Source organism: Ambystoma mexicanum, chromosome 1q, assembly GCF_040938575.1.
Source record: "Ambystoma mexicanum isolate Mex_15411 chromosome 1q, UKY_AmexF1_1, whole genome shotgun sequence".
Lineage (NCBI taxonomy): Eukaryota > Metazoa > Chordata > Amphibia > Caudata > Ambystomatidae > Ambystoma > Ambystoma mexicanum.
Window position 1 is genome coordinate 600,404,099 of NC_090922.1, and position 19,742 is coordinate 600,423,840.

Sequence of the window (19,742 nt, forward strand, 5' to 3'; positions counted from 1 at the left end):
TGGACCAGGATCTTGCAGCAAAGATGGGGCTTCCACTCTGCCCTAAGTGAAACACAGAGACTGTAACGACCGTAGACGGTACCGAAATTGCCTCTGGCTCAGTATCTAAATGTACCACTGATTTATTCCTCTTGTGTCAGGACGGTCACCGGGAATCAATCGCTTTTGATGTCATCAAGGAACCCCAGTTCCTTTTGATCTTAGGAATGCCATGGCTGGTCGCACACAATCCACGAATCAACTGGTGCACAAGGGAATTGGCCTTCCCCAAAGATTGTACAAGCACCTGCTATTACAATGGAAGGAAAACAACGAGAACAGGCATGGCTGTCCAGGAAGGGGCGGCAAGTACCTTAGGTGTGGTTGGTACCCTTCCAAGCCAATATCAGGACTTTCAAGACGTGTTTCAAAAGGAACAGGCTAATACCTTGCCTCTCCACAGACCCTGCGATTGCCAGATCGACCTGATATCCGGTGCACAAATCCCTTGTGGTCGAATCTATGCGCTTACAGAACCGGAGAATCAGCATCTGAAGTCGTACCTCGAACAATATCTGGCCAACGGTTTCATCCGCCCCTCGAAGTCACCTGCAGCGTCTCCCCTGTTCTTCGCACCCAAGAAGGAAGGTGATTTGAGGACTTGTATTGACTATCGCGCACTGAATGAAGTCACTATTAACAACGGCTATCCCTTACCCCTTATCCTGGAATTGTTAGACCAAGTCAAAGAAGCCCAAATCTGCACGAAAGTGAACCTTAGAGGGGCATATCATCTTGTTCGAATTAAAAAGGGGGACGAGTGGAAGACCGCGTTTCGTACCAAATATGGTTTATATGAATACCAAGTGATGCCCTTTGGCCTTTGCAATGCCCCTGCCGCATTTCAGTATTTCATGAACAATGTCTTAAGAGAACTGATTGACATCTGTGCCCTCGTCTATATAGACATACCCTAGTATATTCGGCCTCTGAACAGGACCATGTCAAAAATGTTTGTTCAGTTCTTACCAAGCTTCGCCAACATCACCTTTATGCCAAACTCGAAAAATGTTCATTTCACATTACAGAGGTAGAGTTCCTTGGGTTTATCCTCACTCCAAAGGGAATTTGAATGAATGTGCACAAGGTTGATGCCATTCTAAATTGGCCAGCTCCAAATTCGTTCAAAGGAGTCCAGAGCATGTTGGGCTTTGCAAACATTTACCGCCGATTAATTCCCGGATTCTCCCAAATAGTACACCCAATCACGTCGTTATTGAGAAAGTGCAACAAGAAATTCCAGTGGACAGAAGAAGCTGAAAAGGCTTTTCAGGAAATCAAGGCAAGATTCACTTCCACTCCAATTCTGCGACACCCCATCCAGATCTTCTGTATGTGGTAGAGACGGATGCCTCTAGTATGGCTATGGGCGCAGTTCTGTCGCAAAGGGACCCACACACCGGCCAGTTACACCCTGTAGCCTTCTGATCGCGTAAGTTTTCACCACCTGAGCTCAATTACGCCATCACAGACATAGAGCTTCTGGCCATTAAATCAGCCTTCAAGGCCTGGCAACATTATCTACTAGGGGCAAGGCACACAATCACTGTGATAACAGACCATCGAAATCTACAATACCTAAAGAGTGCAAAAGCTCAATCCTCACGACAATTACGGTGGGCCCTCTTCTTTGGGGAGTATGACTATGTAATCACGTTTCGGCATGGGGTCAAGAATGGCAAAGCCGATGCCCTTTCCCACATGGGTATAGATGATCAGGTATACATGACCCCTGAACCTGTGGCCATCATCCCTGGGAACAAACTATTAGGCATTACAACCGCCATGACTCAGGATGAATTGTTACTAGAAGTTCGACGTACAATGACTCCCGAATCACTGTGGGAGTGGGAGTCACAGGGGACACGCCACAGTGTCAAAGACCAACTATCATACTTCAGGAACCGTCTATTTCTGCCCAAGAAAGAGCTTCAGGAACAAGTCATCTCGTCATATCATGATTCCCTCATGGAAGGCCACCCTGGAATCACCAAAACGCTGGCCAAGGTAAAACGGAGCTACTGGTGGCCAACGTGGCGCAAGGACATCCTTCAGTTCATCCCCTCTTGCGGTATTTGTGCACAGAATAAGTCATCAAAAAAAAACAGCTGGGCACCTTAGACCATTGGACATTCCGCCGGCTCCATGGCATACCTTATCTCTTGACTTTATTACCGACCTACCTTCTAGTCAAGGATACAATACCATCCTAGTGGTCGTAGACTTGTTCTCTAAAATGGCCCACTTCTTGCCGTTTAAAGGCCTTCCAAATGCATCCAGCCTGGCAAAAACATCCCTGGAACACATTGTGCAACTCCATGGGTTTCCATCAGTCCATCAGTGCTGATTTCAGATTGAGGTACCCAATTTGTATCCAATTTTTGGAGAAAATGTTATTCAATGGCCCAAATCGACATTAGGCTCTCCAGTACCCACCATCCCCAAATGGATGGTCAAACGGAAAGAATGAACCAAACGCTCGAACAGTACCTGCGCTGCATGCTCCACCAAGTGGAAGGGAATCGGAAATGCTTATTGTGGGTTGCCGAATACGCCTATAACAATTCCCAACACAGCAGTACCGGACAGACTCCATTTTATACTATGTACCGCAGACATCCACGCACATCCTGGATGTCCCTACGACTCTGGAAATGGCGGCCGTCAAAACCTTACACTCCATAATCTCTCGAGCCTTCACTAGTGCCTTTTAGCAGTTACGTCAAGCCAAGGTTCGCCAGAAGACATACGCAGACCTACGTCGTGAAAAGGCCGCCAACTATCAAATCAGAGACAGAGTGTGGCTAGCATCGAAGCATGTACCTCTAAAAGGGACCTGGACATTCTGACCACGATATCTTGGATCCTTTACCATTGAATCCATCATAAATCCAGCTGCAGTTAAACTGGCCCTGCCACCCAACATGCATATTCATCCTGTGTTCCATGTATCCCTCTTAAAACCAGTTCAGCCTGGGACACGGGTGACCTCGCCACCTGAACCTGTAATGGTCGATGGAGAACAGGAATTCGAAGTCAAGGACATTCTGGACTCAAAATACGTCAGAGCAAAATTATATTATCTAGTCGACTGGAAAGGATATGGCCCGCAGGACAGAACATGGCAACCTAGCGAGCACATCCATGCACCAAGTTTAATACGGCATTTTCATCGTGCTTATCCCACCAAGCCAGGACCAGACAGAAGAACCACCCTGAGAGGGGCCTCGGGGGGAGTGCTGTCATGACCACAGCACCTGGTCCTGGCATTCGGGCCCTCAGGACCACATCGCAGTATTCCTGTGGGGCCCCAAGGGCCCAATCATGCTCCCAAAGACTCTCTTGGAGTCAGGCCTGGCACTTTTGGCACCAGGCTCATGTTATTGATAGGGAGGCCATAATCTCCAATGGCAATAGCACAACATGGATGCCTCCACATGGTTCAGTTCTAGAACTGAACCATGCGGTCTAGCTCTTTGGGTGTGGTCGGGCCTGAAGACACCTGGGATACTTACAGACCTCTGAATTCCGGGCCTGCATCTGTGGAAAGAAGAAGCAGAACAGCATTATTCATCCTTACCTGCAAGAATCCAGCGTCTGTTGTTCACTCCAGTGTCCTGCACCTCCGGCATCACGGCAGACGCTCCCTCTGGGATCAACCTGAAGGAAGGAAAGGAAACGAAAGACGACATTAGTAAACGTTCGCATTTGCATCTAAACCATCATTCAAAACGCTTACCTGAGTGGAAGTCGCGGTTGGCTTATTCTCATCGCGGCCTTCCATCAATCTGCCGCAGACTTACTCGCCGGTAAATCCGGACATCTTTCTCTCACCGCTCTGCATCCTTTTTGCCTAGCCCTTCATCCGGACCATCACGGCAACCTGTGAAGAAGAAGAACAGGTTAGCACATCATAAAAGCGCACATAGCGCCGCGCTCTGCGCAGTCACCTACCATCTCAGGCACAGCTCCAGCCTGCTCGGCGCCTCCGCCATTCCTCCCGCACCTAGGGAGATAAAAGACATTACAAGGGGCAATAACAATTAAGGAAAAATAAACAAAGCAAAAGACTTACCTGAAGAACTGAGTCGCAGCAGAACTGGACTCGTGGGCCCGCGCCAGTGAAGCAACTCAGCGGCGAAGCGCCCCAATCACAACGCACCCCTGAATGGAATTGCAGGATGGAGAGCGCACCATATCCAAATCCAAGGTGAGGAAGGCTCTACGGGGAATCTGAGGGTTCACGAGGGAGGTTGGCCTGGAGAGGAGGAGACTGTGGGCTAAACCAAACTCCCGTATTCCAGATCAGATCCTTGGCAGAGTGGGAACCCAGGGAAGAAGGATACGGGTCAAAGGCAGTCCAACCAGATTAGGTGGCATCCCTGTGGATACCACGTGAGCTTTACACCGCCCCAGCTAGCCCCTGCCCACTTAAAGCTCTCAAGGGTGGCCACGATGCTTGCAATGATAAGAACAATGGTACAGAAAGTAAAGAGAGGGAGTTGGAAGAATAGAGAGTAGAGTAGGAAGAGAGGGGGGTGGGTTGAAGGGAGATGAGGAACAAGGAAGCTAGAGGGGCCTGGATTAAGAGAGATGAGATAGAAGGAAGAGGGTATGGTGGGAGGAAGTGATAGAAGACAAGAGTTGGGGAGAGAAATGGAAGGCAGGGCAGGGAGTAAGACAGTTTGGGGGATGGAAGAGAGAAAGGCTGAGAGGAAGAGAGATAAAAGAAGGAAGAGAGATGGGTGGGAGGAATAGAGATGGGAACGAATGAAGAGAGGGGGTGAGAGAATGAGGGAGAGTGGAAGAAAGAGATGGGATATATATATACATATATATATATGTATAAAAAAGGTGGATTGGAAACCAATCCGGGTTACATCGGCACTCCGGCTGTAATAGTAAAGAAAGACTGGATATCTCCAACAAATCCACACACAGGCTTGTGTACCGTGCAGTCAAAGTGTCCTTTATTAATTGAAATGCATGGACAAAGGAGGCAGCAACGGTCTTGGATGCAAGAAAGGAACAACGCGTTTCACCCTACTCGGGCTTCGTCTGGTATGTGACACAGAGAGAGGACTGTAGTGTTATAGAAGAAAGTGTATAAGTCAATTTTTTGTGTTTAGCTCTTAAACAGAGTAACAATTGGTAGACAGGAATGCAACCATGTTGGAACTGCATGGCCACCCATTTCAGTGCATTCATGAGAGACACATTGTTTTAAAGGCACTATAGTAATTCAAAACGCTTTTGTCATAAAAAACCAATTAGCCCATGTGGGTTGGGGGTAGACAATTTGCACGGAATTACTGGTTTAAAATGCTATATTTTCCATCCTAGTGTTCACCAATGCCAACAAAATAAAAGAAACGATTATACATCGTCTTCTATTGTACTAGGCTTGTTTTTTCAGCCCTAGTGGGCCGACGCAGTGTCTTAGCATGAACTGAAATGTGGTGTCAAAAAAGTTTACAAAGTACATGTTGCAGACATCAACATTAAAATTGCAGATATTTCATAGGTAATAAAGTGCTATGTGCTTTGTAAACATTAAAGGACTATTGATTGACAAAGTGCTGAGTGCTATCAATAAAGTGCATAATATAAAGTGCATATTGCAAAACCACAATTAGTTGGTACTTTGACTTTTGAGGCTGTATGTAACCCTTGCGGGATCCTCTATGGTATGTTCTATCATACTTAGATCGCATCAACTCCACAAAAATTTGCTAAAAAAAGCTGAAAAACTCTAAGAAACGCTAAAAAGGGGGGCATAAAAAATCCTTAATATATATCAAAAGTATCAAAAGTATTTATTCTAAAGCACGTAAATTGATCTAGTACAGCACAAATGGGCAGTGTGTTACCCTTGCGGGCGCCTATGTGCTGTAACTTGAGGCTGTATGTAACCCTTGCGGGTGCCTCTGTGGTATGTTCCTATGATACACCGGTCAATTCAACTGCACATAAATATGTAGTGGCCATGTAGTTATGGTTAAGTTGCTGTTTCCATAGGAAGAGCACTTTTTGGGTGGCTTATAACTTCACTCTCCCTGGACGAATCCTCACCAAACTTTGCAAAACAAGTATTTGGGTCACTCTGAATTGTTTTGCAATGTTTGGTGAGGATTTGTCCAGGGAGGGCAAAGTTATAGGGGGGGTCCCAAAACTTTTTTTTTCCCATAGACTGAATGGGAAAACATTTTTGCTCACGTCTACAGCCCAAACCGCTGGACGGATTTTCACCAAATTTGGAACAGGAGCAGCGGCTTGGTCCTGAAAGTGTGCTTTTGCAAATTTGGTGAAAATCCGTTAAGTATTTTTTTTTAAAATGACCAAAAAGTAGGTCAAAAAAAATTAGTGATATCTTTTTTCGGTCTGCGGACTCACTCCCCTGTTCGCTCCGTGGACAGTGTCCTGATTGGCCAATCGGCTTGCGTGATGTTCACGGACATGCAACGTGTTCACTGATAGGACGGCGTGGAGCGTGAAGCGCGTCAGATTTTTGGTAGCGCCCGCCATCTTGGATTTGCGGTCGTCCGCGGACAGTGCGGTGAAACTTTGTTCAGAATTTGTATTTAGTAGAGTGTGTTGGTGTGTAGGAGTGTTTGGGGAGGGTGGGAGTGTATGAGATAGGATGAAAGTTGTGTTTTTTTACGTGTTAGACGTTCTTTTTGTGTTCGATTTGTCTGCGGACATCACGGGTGTTCTGAAATGTTCTAAATAAACTGAATGGGGGGTGTTCTGAGGACTCAATATGTGTCCGTTTTGTTCACTAGGAAACTGAAACTGTTCTAAGAACACTCGCAGTGTCCTGAAATGTTTGCAAATAAACAAAATGGGGGTGTCCTGAGGACGCTGTCCGTATTGTTTGTTGTCAAGTTGAATATGTTCTAAGAACACTCGCGGTGTCCTGAAATGTTTGCAAATACACAAAATGGGGGTGTTCTGAAGACGTTGTCGAACACTCGCTGTGTCCTGAAATGTTCGCAAATATGAATGGGGGTTGTGGCTGACAAGTTGAATGTGTTCTAAGAACACTCACGGTGTCCTGAAATGTTCGCAAATAAACAAAATGGGGGTGTCCTGAGGACGCTGTCCGTATTGTTCTCTGTCAACTTGAATGTGTTCTAAGAACACTTGCGGTGTCCTGAAATGTTCGCAAATAAACAAAATGGGGGTGTTCTGAAGACGTTTCTAAGAACACTCGCGGTGTCCTGGAATGTTCGTAGGGGGTGTCCTGAGGACGCTGTCCGTATTGTTCTCTGTCAAGTTGAATGTGTTCTAAGAACACTCGCGGTGTCCTGAAATGTTTGCAAATAAACAAAATGGGGGTGTTCTGAAGACGTTTCTAAGAACACTCGCGGTGTCCTGGAATGTTCGTAGGGGGTGTCCTGAAGTGAAGGCGTAGTCCGTATTGTTCGCTGGCAAGTTGAATGTGTTCTAAGAACACTTGCATTGTCCTGAAATGTTCGCACATAAACAAAATGGGGGTGTCCTGAGGACGCTGTCCGCATTGTTCTCTGTCAAGTTGAATGTGTTCTAAGAACTCTCGTGTTGTTCTGAAATGTTCGTAGGGGGTGTCCTGAAGATGCTGTTCGTATTGTTCTCTGTCAAGTTGAATGTGTTCTTAGAACACTCATGGTGTCCTGAAATGTTCACAAATAAACGAAATGGGGGTGTCCTGAGGACACTGTCCGTATTGTTCGTTGTCAAGTTGAATGTGTTCTAAGAACACTCGCGGTGTCCTGAAATGTTCGCAAATAAACAAGATGGTGGTGTTCTGAAGACACTTCTAAGAACACTTGCGGTGTCCGGGAATGTTCGTAGGGGGTGTCCTGAGGACGCTGTCCGTATTGTTCTCTGTCAAGTTGAATGTGTTCTAAGAACTCTCGCGTTGTTCTGAAATGTTCGTAGGGGGTGTCCTGAAGATGCTGTTCATATTGTTCTCTGTCAAGTTGAATGTGTTCTTAGAACACTCATGGTGTCCTGAATGGTTCGCAAATAATCTTGGAGTCAGGCCTGGCACTTTTGGCACCAGGCTCATGTTATTGATAGGGAGGCCATAATCTCCAATGGCAATAGCACAACATGGATGCCTCCACATGGTTCAGTTCTAGAACTGAACCATGCGGTCTAGCTCTTTGGGTGTGGTCGGGCCTGAAGACACCTGGGATACTTACAGACCTCTGCATTCCGGACCTGCATCTGTGGAAAGAAGAAGCAGAACAGCATTATTCATCCTTACCTGCGAGAATCCAGCGTCTGTTGTTCACGCCAGTGTCCTGCACCTCCGGCATCACGGCAGACGCTCCCTCTGGGATCAACCTGAAGGAGGGAAAGGAAACAAAAGACGACATTAGTAAGCGTTCACATTTGCATCTAAACCATCATTAAAACGCTTACCTGAGTGGAAGTCGCGATTGGCTTATTCTCATCGCGGCCTTCCATCAATCTGCCGCAGACTTACTTGACGGTGAATCCGGGCATCTTCCTCTCACCGCTCCGCATCCTTTCGCCAGCCCTTCATCCGGAACATCACGGCAACCTGTGAAGAAGAAGAACAGGTTAGCACATCATAAAAGCAAGCGCACATAGCGCTGCGCTCTGCGCAGTCACCTACCATCTCAGGCACAGCTCCAGCCTGCTCGCCACCTCTGCCATTCCTCCCGCACCTAGGGAGATAAAAGACAACAATTAAGGACAAATATTAAAAGCAAAAGACTTACCTGAAGAACTGAGTCGCAGCAGGACTGGACTCGCGGGCCCGCGCCAGTGAAGCAACTCTGCGGCGAAGCGCCCCAACCACAATGCACCCCTGCACAGAATTGCAGGATGTAGAGCGCACCACATCCGAATCCAAGGTGAGGAAGGCTCTACGGGGAATATGAGGGTTCACGAGGGAGGTGGGCCCAGAGAGGAGGAGACTGTGGGCTAATCCAAACTCCTGTATTCCAGATCAGATCCTTGGCAGAGTGGGAACCCAGGGAAGAAGGCTCCGGGTCAAAGGCAGTCCAACCAGATCAGGTGGCGTCCCTGTGGATACCAGGTGAGCGTTACAGAATGTGAAGCCTCAATAATCATAATCCACCCGGACGTCCAGTATGGAAACCTCAGACAGTGACCAGTTAGCCCAGATGCTGGGACAGTTACGTGCCAAAGTGCATTCAGCCAGACTGGAGACCAATGCATTGCAGAGATAACTAATAATGGCCAAGGAACACACAAATGATCTAAGTAGACAACTCCTTCAGTCGCAGGCCGGACAAGCTCCATTGCCTGGGGCCATTCCATCTATACCAGCACCAGCTTATCTGGTACAGATCACCTTTCCTGGAGCAGTTCCTTTAGCCCCTCCGGTGCGTTTCTCGGGGGACCCTAGGAAGTACGCAACTTTTATGAATCAGTGTCGCCTACATTTCCTTTGCAGACCTGGGGAATTTCCTAATGACCAGTCACGAGTGGCCTTTGTGCTGTCTTATCTGACTGGTAGTGCTGCAGATTGGTCTGTGCCTTTTGTTAGTCAGGATGATCCCCTGCTACTCGATTTTGGGGGTTTCCAGCAGGAGATGGAAAAACTCTTCGCCCGCCGTTCGCGTGGGCAAGCTTTAGACAATGAACTCTTGTCCTTCCGTCAGGGAAACCAAGACCTATTGACTTATATAGTGACCTTCAATCGAAGGTCGAAGAAGAGTGGCCAGAGGACAAAAGGACCACGTTATTCCATCAGGGCTTAAGGGGGAGCTAAAAGACATTCTTGCCCAGGTAGTGGATCCACCCAAAGACTGTGTCAAGTTTATCAACCTGGTAGTGTAACTTGATCATAGGTTACAAGATGGAAGAGTGGATCGAAGCAGACCAGATGTGTGTCCCATGTTCATGCTCTCCAAGGACCATGTTCAGCGAGGAACGGATAGCTCCACGGAACCGATGCAACTAGTGGGGTCCGACCCCCTTTAACCAAAGTTGAAAGGGACAAGAGGAGAGAACAGCAGTTATGCTTATACTGCGGAAAAGCAGGTCATTTTCTCAAAGAATGTCCAGTAAAACCACCAAGAAGGTCCATAGGAGCCACGGATAAGGAGAAAACAAGTGTGGAGTCGGAAAACTACCAGTCCTGGCAAATGTAGGGGTCCATTTGTCAAGCGAAGAAACTCAACTCCAGACCTCCCATTTTGAATTGCCTGTGATCCTGATCAGCCACCAACAGCCGTCAAGAATGCATTCAGTTGAGGAATACATTGACAGCGGAGCCATGGGAAATTACATGGACCAGGATCTTGCAGCAAAGATGGGGCTTCCGCTCTGCCCTAAGTGAAACACAGAGACTGTAACGACCGTAGACGGTACCGAAATTGCCTCTGGCTCAGTATCTAAATGTACCACTGATTTATTCCTCTTGTGTCAGGACGGTCACCAGGAATCAATCGCTTTTGATGTCATCAAGGAACCCCAGTTCCTTTTGATCTTAGGAATGCCATGGCTGGTCGCACACAATCCACGAATCAACTGGTGCACAAGGGAATTGGCCTTCCCCAAAGATTGTACAAGCACCTGCTATTACAATGGAAGGAAAACAACGAGAACAGGCATGGCTGTCCAGGAAGGGGCGGCAAGTACCTTAGGTGTGGTTGGTACCCTTCCAAGCCAATATCAGGACTTTCAAGACGTGTTTCAAAAGGAACAGGCTAATACCTTGCCTCTCCACAGACCCTGCGATTGCCAGATCGACCTGATATCCGGTGCACAAATCCCTTGTGGTCGAATCTATGCGCTTACAGAACCGGAGAATCAGCATCTGAAGTCCTACCTCGAACAATATCTGGCCAACGGTTTCATCCGCCCCTCGAAGTCACCTGCAGCGTCTCCCCTGTTCTTAGCACCCAAGAAGAAAGGTGATTTGAGGACTTGTATTGACTATCGCGCACTGAATGAAGTCACTATTAACAACGGCTATCCCTTACCCCTTATCCTGGAATTGTTAGACCAAGTCAAAGAAGCCCAAATCTGCACGAAAGTGAACCTTAGAGGGGCATATCATCTTGTTCGAATTAAAAAGGGGGACGAGTGGAAGACCGCGTTTTGTACCAAATATGGTTTATATGAATACCAAGTGATGCCCTTTGGCCTTTGCAATGCCCCTGCCGCATTTCAGTATTTCATGAACAATGTCTTAAGAGAACTGATTGACATCTGTGCCCTCGTCTATATAGACATATCCTAGTATATTCGGCCTCTGAACAGGACCATGTCAAAAATGTTTGTTCAGTTCTTACCAAGCTTCGCCAACATCACCTTTATGCCAAACTTGAAAAATGTTCATTTCACATTACAGAGGTAGAGTTCCTTGGGTTTATCCTCACTCCAAAGGGAATTTGAATGAACGTGCACAGGGTTGATGCCATTCTAAATTGGCCAGCTCCAAATTCGTTCAAAGGAGTCCAGAGCATGTTGGGCTTTGCAAACATTTACCGCCGATTAATTCCCGGATTCTCCCAAATAGTACACCCAATCACGTCGTTATTGAGAAAGTGCAACAAGAAATTCCAGTGGACAGAAGAAGCTGAAAAGGCTTTTCAGGAAATCAAGGCAAGATTCACTTCCACTCCAATTCTGCAACACCCCATCCAGATCTTCTGTATGTGGTAGAGACGGATGCCTCTAGTATGGCTATGGGCGCAGTTCTGTCGCAAAGGGACCCACACACCGGCCAGTTACACCCTGTAGCCTTCTGATCGCGTAAGTTTTCACCACCTGAGCTCAATTACGCCATCACAGACATAGAGCTTCTGGCCATTAAATCAGCCTTCAAGGCCTGGCAACATTATCTACTAGGGGCAAGGCACACAATCACTGTGATAACAGACCATCGAAATCTACAATACCTAAAGAGTGCAAAAGCTCAATCCTCACGACAACTACGGTGGGCCCTCTTCTTTGGGGAGTATGACTATGTAATCACGTTTCGGCCTGGGGTCAAGAATGGCAAAGCCGATGCCCTTTCCCACATGGGTATAGATGATCAGGTATACATGACCCCTGAACCTGTGGCCATCATCCCTGGGAACAAACTCTTAGGCATTACAACCGCCATGACTCAGGATGAATTGTTACTAGAAGTTCGACGTACAATGACTCCCGAATCACTGTGGGAGTGGGAGTCACAGGGGACACGCCACAGTGTCAAAGACCAACTACCATACTTCAGGAACCGTCTATTTCTGCCCAAGAAAGAGCTTCAGGAACAAGTCATCTCGGCATATCATGATTCCCTCATGGAAGGCCACCCTGGAATCACCAAAACGCTGGCCAAGGTAAAACGGAGCTACTGGTGGCCAACGTGGCGCAAGGACATCCTTCAGTTCATCCCCTCTTGCGGTATTTGTGCACAGAATAAGTCATCAAAAAAAAAACAGCTGGGCACCTTAGACCATTGGACATTCCGCCGGCTCCATGGCATACCTTATCTCTTGACTTTATTACCGACCTACCTTCTAGTCAAGGATACAATACCATCCTAGTGGTCGTAGACTTGTTCTCTAAAATGGCCCACTTCTTGCCGTTTAAAGGCCTTCCAAATGCATCCAGCCTGGCAAAAACATCCCTGGAACACATTGTGCAACTCCATGGGTTTCCATCAGTCCATCAGTGCTGATTTCAGATTGAGGTACCCAATTTGTATCCAATTTTTGGAGAAAATGTTATTCAATGGCCCAAATCGACATTAGGCTCTCCAGTACCCACCATCCCCAAATGGATGGCCAAGCGGAAAGAATGAACCAAACGCTCGAACAGTACCTGCGCTGCATGCTCCACCAAGTGGAAGGGAATCGGAAATGCTTATTGTGGGTTGCCGAATACGCCTATAACAATTCCCAACACAGCAGTACCGGACAGACTCCATTTTATACTATGTACCGCAGACATCCACGCACATCCTGGATGTCCCTACGACTCTGGAAATGGCGGCCGTCAAAACCTTACACTCCATAATCTCTCGAGCCTTCACTAGTGCCTTTTAGCAGTTACGTCAAGCCAAGGTTCGCCAGAAGACATACGCAGACCTACGTCGTGAAAAGGCCGCCAACTATCAAATCAGAGACAGAGTGTGGCTAGCATCGAAGCATGTACCTCTAAAAGGGACCTGGACATTCTGACCACGATATCTTGGATCCTTTACCATTGAATCCATCATAAATCCAGCTGCAGTTAAACTGGCCCTGCCACCCAACATGCATATTCATCCTGTGTTCCATGTATCCCTCTTAAAACCAGTTCAGCCTGGGACACGGGTGACCTCGCCACCTGAACCTGTAATGGTCGATGGAGAACAGGAATTCGAAGTCAAGGACATTCTGGACTCAAAATACGTCAGAGCAAAATTATATTATCTAGTCGACTGGAAAGGATATGGCCCGCAGGACAGAACATGGCAACCTAGCGAGCACATCCATGCACCAAGTTTAATACGGCATTTTCATCGTGCTTATCCCACCAAGCCAGGACCAGACAGAAGAACCACCCTGAGAGGGGCCTCGGGGGGAGTGCTGTCATGACCACAGCACCTGGTCCTGGCATTCGGGCCCTCAGGACCACATCGCAGTATTCCTGTGGGGCCCCAAGGGCCCAATCATGCTCCCAAAGACTCTCTTGGAGTCAGGCCTGGCACTTTTGGCACCAGGCTCATGTTATTGATAGGGAGGCCATAATCTCCAATGGCAATAGCACAACATGGATGCCTCCACATGGTTCAGTTCTAGAACTGAACCATGCGGTCTAGCTCTTTGGGTGTGGTCGGGCCTGAAGACACCTGGGATACTTACAGACCTCTGCATTCCGGGCCTGCATCTGTGGAAAGAAGAAGCAGAACAGCATTATTCATCCTTACCTGCGAGAATCCAGCGTCTGTTGTTCACGCCAGTGTCCTGCACCTCCGGCATCACGGCAGACGCTCCCTCTGGGATCAACCTGAAGGAGGGAAAGGAAACAAAAGACGACATTAGTAAACGTTCGCATTTGCATCTAAACCATCATTCAAAACGCTTACCTGAGTGGAAGTCGCGGTTGGCTTATTCTCATCGCGGCCTTCCATCAATCTGCCGCAGACTTACTCGCCGGTGAATCCGGACATCTTTCTCTCACCGCTCTGCATCCTTTTTGCCTAGCCCTTCATCCGGACCATCACGGCAACCTGTGAAGAAGAAGAACAGGTTAGCACATCATAAAAGCGCACATAGCGCCGCGCTCTGCGCAGTCACCTACCATCTCAGGCACAGCTCCAGCCTGCTCGGCGCCTCCGCCATTCCTCCCGCACCTAGGGAGATAAAAGACATTAAAAGGGGCAATAACAATTAAGGAAAAATAAACAAAGCAAAAGACTTACCTGAAGAACTGAGTCGCAGCAGAACTGGACTCGTGGGCCCGCGCCAGTGAAGCAACTCAGCGGCGAAGCGCCCCAATCACAACGCACCCCTGAATGGAATTGCAGGATGGAGAGTGCACCATATCCAAATCCAAGGTGAGGAAGGCTCTACGGGGAATCTGAGGGTTCACGAGGGAGGTTGGCCTGGAGAGGAGGAGACTGTGGGCTAAACCAAACTCCCGTATTCCAGATCAGATCCTTGGCAGAGTGGGAACCGAGGGGCCTGGATTAAGAGAGATGAGATAGAAGGAAGAGGGTATGGTGGGAGGAAGTGATAGAAGACAAGAGTTGGGGAGAGAAATGGAAGGCAGGGCAGGGAGTAAGACAGTTTGGGGGATGGAAGAGAGAAAGGCTGAGAGGAAGAGAGATAAAAGAAGGAAGAGAGATGGGTGGGAGAAATAGAGATGGGAACGAATGAAGAGAGGGGGTGAGAGAATGAGGGAGAGTGGAAGAAAGAGATGGGATATATATATACATATATATATATGTATAAAAAAGGTGGATTGGAAACCAATCCGGGTTACATCGGCACTCCGGCTGTAATAATAAAGAAAGACTGGATATCTCCAACAAATCCACACACAGGCTTGTGTACCGTGCAGTCAAAGTGTCCTTTATTAATTGAAATGCATGGACAAAGGAGGCAGCAACGGTCTTGGATGCAAGAAAGGAACAACGCGTTTCACCCTACTCGGGCTTCGTCTGGTATGTGACACAGAGAGAGGACTGTAGTGTTATAGAAGAAAGTGTATAAGTCAATTTTTTGTGTTTAGCTCTTAAACAGAGTAACAATTGGTAGACAGGAATGCAACCATGTTGGAACTGCATGGCCACCCATTTCAGTGCATTCATGAGAGACACATTGTTTTAAAGGCACTATAGTAATTCAAAACGCTTTTGTCATAAAAAACCAATTAGCCCATGTGGGGTGGGGGTAGACAATTTGCACGGAATTACTGGTTTAAAATGCTATATTTTCCATCCTAGTGTTCACCAATGCCAACAAAATAAAAGAAACGATTATACATCGTCTTCTATTGTACTAGGCTTGTTTTTTCAGCCCTAGTGGGCGGACGCAGTGTCTTAGCATGAACTGAAATGTGGTGTCAAAAAAGTTTACAAAGTACATGTTGCAGACATCAACATTAAAATTGCAGATATTTCATAGGTAATAAAGTGCTATGTGCTTTGTAAACATTAAAGGACTATTGATTGACAAAGTGCTGAGTGCTATCAATAAAGTGCATAATATAAAGTGCATATTGCAAAACCACAAGTAGTTGGTACTTTGACTTTTGAGGCTGTATGTAACCCTTGCGGGATCCTCTATGGTATGTTCTATCATACTTAGATCGCATCAACTCCACAAAAATTTGCTAAAAAAAGCTGAAAAACTCTAAGAAACGCTAAAAAGGGGGGCATAAAAAATCCTTAATATATCAAAAGTATCAAAAGTATTTATTCTAAAGCACGTAAATTGATCTAGTACAGCACAAATGGGCAGTGTGTTACCCTTGCGGGCGCCTATGTGCTGTAACTTGAGGCTGTATGTAACCCTTGCGGGTGCCTCTGTGGTATGTTCCTATCATACACCGGTCAATTCAACTGCACATAAATATGTAGTGGCCATGTAGTTATGGTTAAGTTGCTGTTTCCATAGGAAGAGCACTTTTTGGGTGGTTTATAACTTCACTCTCCCTGGACGAATCCTCACCAAACTTTTCAAAACAAGTATTTGGGTCACTCTGAATTGTTTTGCAATGTTTGGTGAGGATTTGTCCAGGGAGGGCAAAGTTATAGGGGGGGTCCCAAAACTTTTTTTTTCCCATAGACTGAATGGGAAAACATTTTTGCTCGCGTCTACAGCCCAAACCGCTGGACGGATTTTCACCAATTTTGGAACAGGAGCAGCGGCTTGGTCCTGAAAGTGTGCTTTTGTAAATTTGGTGAAAATCCGTTAAGTATTTTTTTTTAAAATGACCAAAAAGTAGGTCAAAAAAAATTAGTGATATCTTTTTTCGGTCCGCGGACTCACTCCCCTGTTCGCTCCGCGGACAGTGTCCTGATTGGCCAATCGGCTTGCGTGATGTTCACGGACATGCAACGTGTTCACTGATAGGACAGGGTGAAGCGCGTCAGATTTTTGGTAGCGCCCGCCATCTTGGATTTGAGGTCGTCCGCGGACAGTGCGGTGAAACTTTGTTCAGAATTTGTATTTAGTAGAGTGTGTTGGTGTGTAGGAGTGTTTGGGGAGGGTGGGAGTGTATGAGATAGGATGAAAGTTGTGTTTTTTTACGTGTTAGACGTTCTTTTTGTGTTCGATTTGTCTGCGGACATCACGGGTGTTCTGAAATGTTCTAAATAAACTGAATGGGGGGTGTTCTGAGGACTCAATATGTGTCCGTTTTGTTCACTAGGAAACTGAAACTGTTCTAAGAACACTCGCAGTGTCCTGAAATGTTTGCAAATAAACAAAATGGGGGTGTCCTGAGGACGCTGTCCGTATTGTTTGTTGTCAAGTTGAATATGTTCTAAGAACACTCGCGGTGTCCTGAAATGTTTGCAAATACACAAAATGGGGGTGTTCTGAAGACGTTGTCGAACACTCGCTGTGTCCTGAAATGTTCGCAAATATGAATGGGGGTTGTGGCTGACAAGTTGAATGTGTTCTAAGAACACTCACGGTGTCCTGAAATGTTCGCAAATAAACAAAATGGGGGTGTCCTGAGGACGCTGTCCGTATTGTTCTCTGTCAACTTGAATGTGTTCTAAGAACACTCGCGGTGTCCTGAAATGTTCGCAAATAAACAAAATGGGGGTGTTCTGAAGACGTTTCTAAGAACACTCGCGGTGTCCTGGAATGTTCGTAGGGGGTGTCCAGAGGACGCTGTCTGTATTGTTCTCTGTCAAGTTGAATGTGTTCTAAGAACACTTGCGGTGTCCTGAAATGTTTGCAAATAAACAAAATGGGGGTGTTCTGAAGACGTTTCTAAGAACACTCGCGGTGTCCTGGAATGTTCGTAGGGGGTGTCCTGAAGTGAAGGCGTAGTCCAATTGTTCGCTGGCAAGTTGAATGTGTTCTAAGAACACTTGCATTGTCCTGAAATGTTCGCACATAAACAAAATGGGGGTGTCCTGAGGACGCTGTCCGCATTGTTCTCTGTCAAGTTGAATGTGTTCTAAGAACTCTCGCGTTGTTCTGAAATGTTCGTAGGGGGTGTCCTGAAGATGCTGTTCGTATTGTTCTCTGTCAAGTTGAATGTGTTCTTAGAACACTCATGGTGTCCTGAAATGTTCGCAAATAAATGAAATGGGGGTGTTCTGAAGACGTTTCTAAGAACACTCGTGGTGTCCTGGAATGTTCGTAGGGGGTGTCCTGAAGGGTAGTCCGTATTGTTCGCTGGCAAGTTGATTGTGTTCTAAGAACACTCGCAGTGTCCTGAAATGTTCGCAAATAAACAAAATGGGGGTCTCCTGAGGACGCTGTCCGTATTGTTCTCTGTCAAGTTGAATGTGTTCTAAGAACTCTCGCGTTGTTCTGAAATGTTCGTAGGGGGTGTCCTGAAGATGCTGTTCGTATTGTTCTCTGTCAAGTTGAATGTGTTCTTAGAACACTCATGGTGTCCTCAAATGTTCGCAAATAAACGAAATCGGGGTGTCCTGAGGACACTGTCCGTATTGTTCGCTGGCAAGTTGATTGTGTTCTAAGAACACTTGCAGTGTCCTGAAATGTTCGCAAATAAACAAAGTGGGGGTGTCCCGAGGACGCTGTCCGTATTGTTCTCTGTCAAGTTGAATGTGTTCTTAGAACTCTCCCGTTGTTCTGAAATGTTCGTAGAGGGTGTCCTGAAGATGCTGTTCGTATTGTTCTCTGTCAAGTTGAATGTGTTCTTAGAACACTCATGGTGTCCTGAAATGTTCACAAATAAACGAAATGGGGGTGTCCTGAGGACACTGTCCGTATTGTTCGTTGTCAAGTTGAATGTGTTCTAAGAACACTCGCAGTGTCCTGAAATGTTCGCAAATAAACAAGATGGTGGTGTTCTGAAGACGCTTCTAAGAACACTTGCGGTGTCCGGGGAATGTTCGTAGGGGGTGTCCTGAGGACGCTGTCCGTATTGTTCTCTGTCAAGTTGAATGTGTTCTAAGAACTCTCGCGTTGTTCTGAAATGTTCGTAGGGGGTGTCCTGAAGATGCTGTTCATATTGTTCTCTGTCAAGTTGAATGTGTTCTTAGAACACTCATGGTGTCCTGAATGGTTCGCAAATAAAATTTTCTGTTATGCTACAGTTTATTTGTTTGTTTGTTTTCAGTGTTCACTTGTTGTTTCTGGCTAATGCTTTATACTTTGGCTTGTTGTATTTTTCTGGAGCAGTAACATATTATTTATTTGTTTTGATATTATAAAATTATGGAGCAGTTAGATACCAATTGGCGTATTCTAACTATCTATTTTTTTTATATATTTTAGTGGTATTGATTTATCTATTTGGATATTGTTAAATTTTGGGACAGTTAGATACCAATTGGCATATTCTAACTGTGTATTATTTGGTCTAATTTAGTGGTATTCATTTATCTGATTAGTTGTTGGAGTATTCTAGCAGTTTATATTTTTTTTAACACAAGTTTACTTAGGGTTTAAATGCAGTTTAGTTATCAAATTTTGGTTTTAAGAACATCAAATAAGCGTTTGTAAGGTTTCCTGGTAATCTCTGCTTTAGAGTAATGGTACTATCATTACATTCAAACCATCCACATTTCTTTTTTATATATGCAGTGTAGTACCCTGAATTGGTTGTGGCTCCTGCGTGGTAGATTATACCTATTGTTGTGAAGGTTTTCTTACCAAGTGATATTTGACCATGTGTGAATCCAGTCAGCTTGCAGTTGTTTTTGGTACCATCTGCATTGTAACGTAGAAGCATTAGTATTATGTATTTACTATGTGTTTGAAATACTAACGTGGAGCGATTATCTGAATTGCAGGTAGAGCATAATCTACCATGGTTTAAATTTTGTACAAGTCGCTGAAATGGAATGGATTCACAATTTGGTATTGATATATATATGAAGCGTTCATTGGGTTTTCTTGTGTCACATTGTTGCAGAGAGTGCATGTATGTTTCCACATGTATGAAATCTGAAAGATTTCATTTATAGGTATGTTTTTGTTTTCCAGTACTTGTAGTAAGTACATTAGAAATTCTTGTGGATCTTCCTGTGAGTTTATAGTGAATTTCACCATTCCAGCACAGTAGTCCAATTGTTGTCTTAT

At 45.9% G+C, this 19,742-nt stretch overlaps 1 protein-coding gene across 3 annotated transcripts in view; it reads right to left on the reverse strand.

The window, feature by feature from the left end:
- Positions 1–19,742, reverse strand: part of TNR (tenascin R) — a 2,098,594-nt gene that overhangs the window by 1,796,176 nt on the left and 282,676 nt on the right. The window lies entirely within an intron of this gene.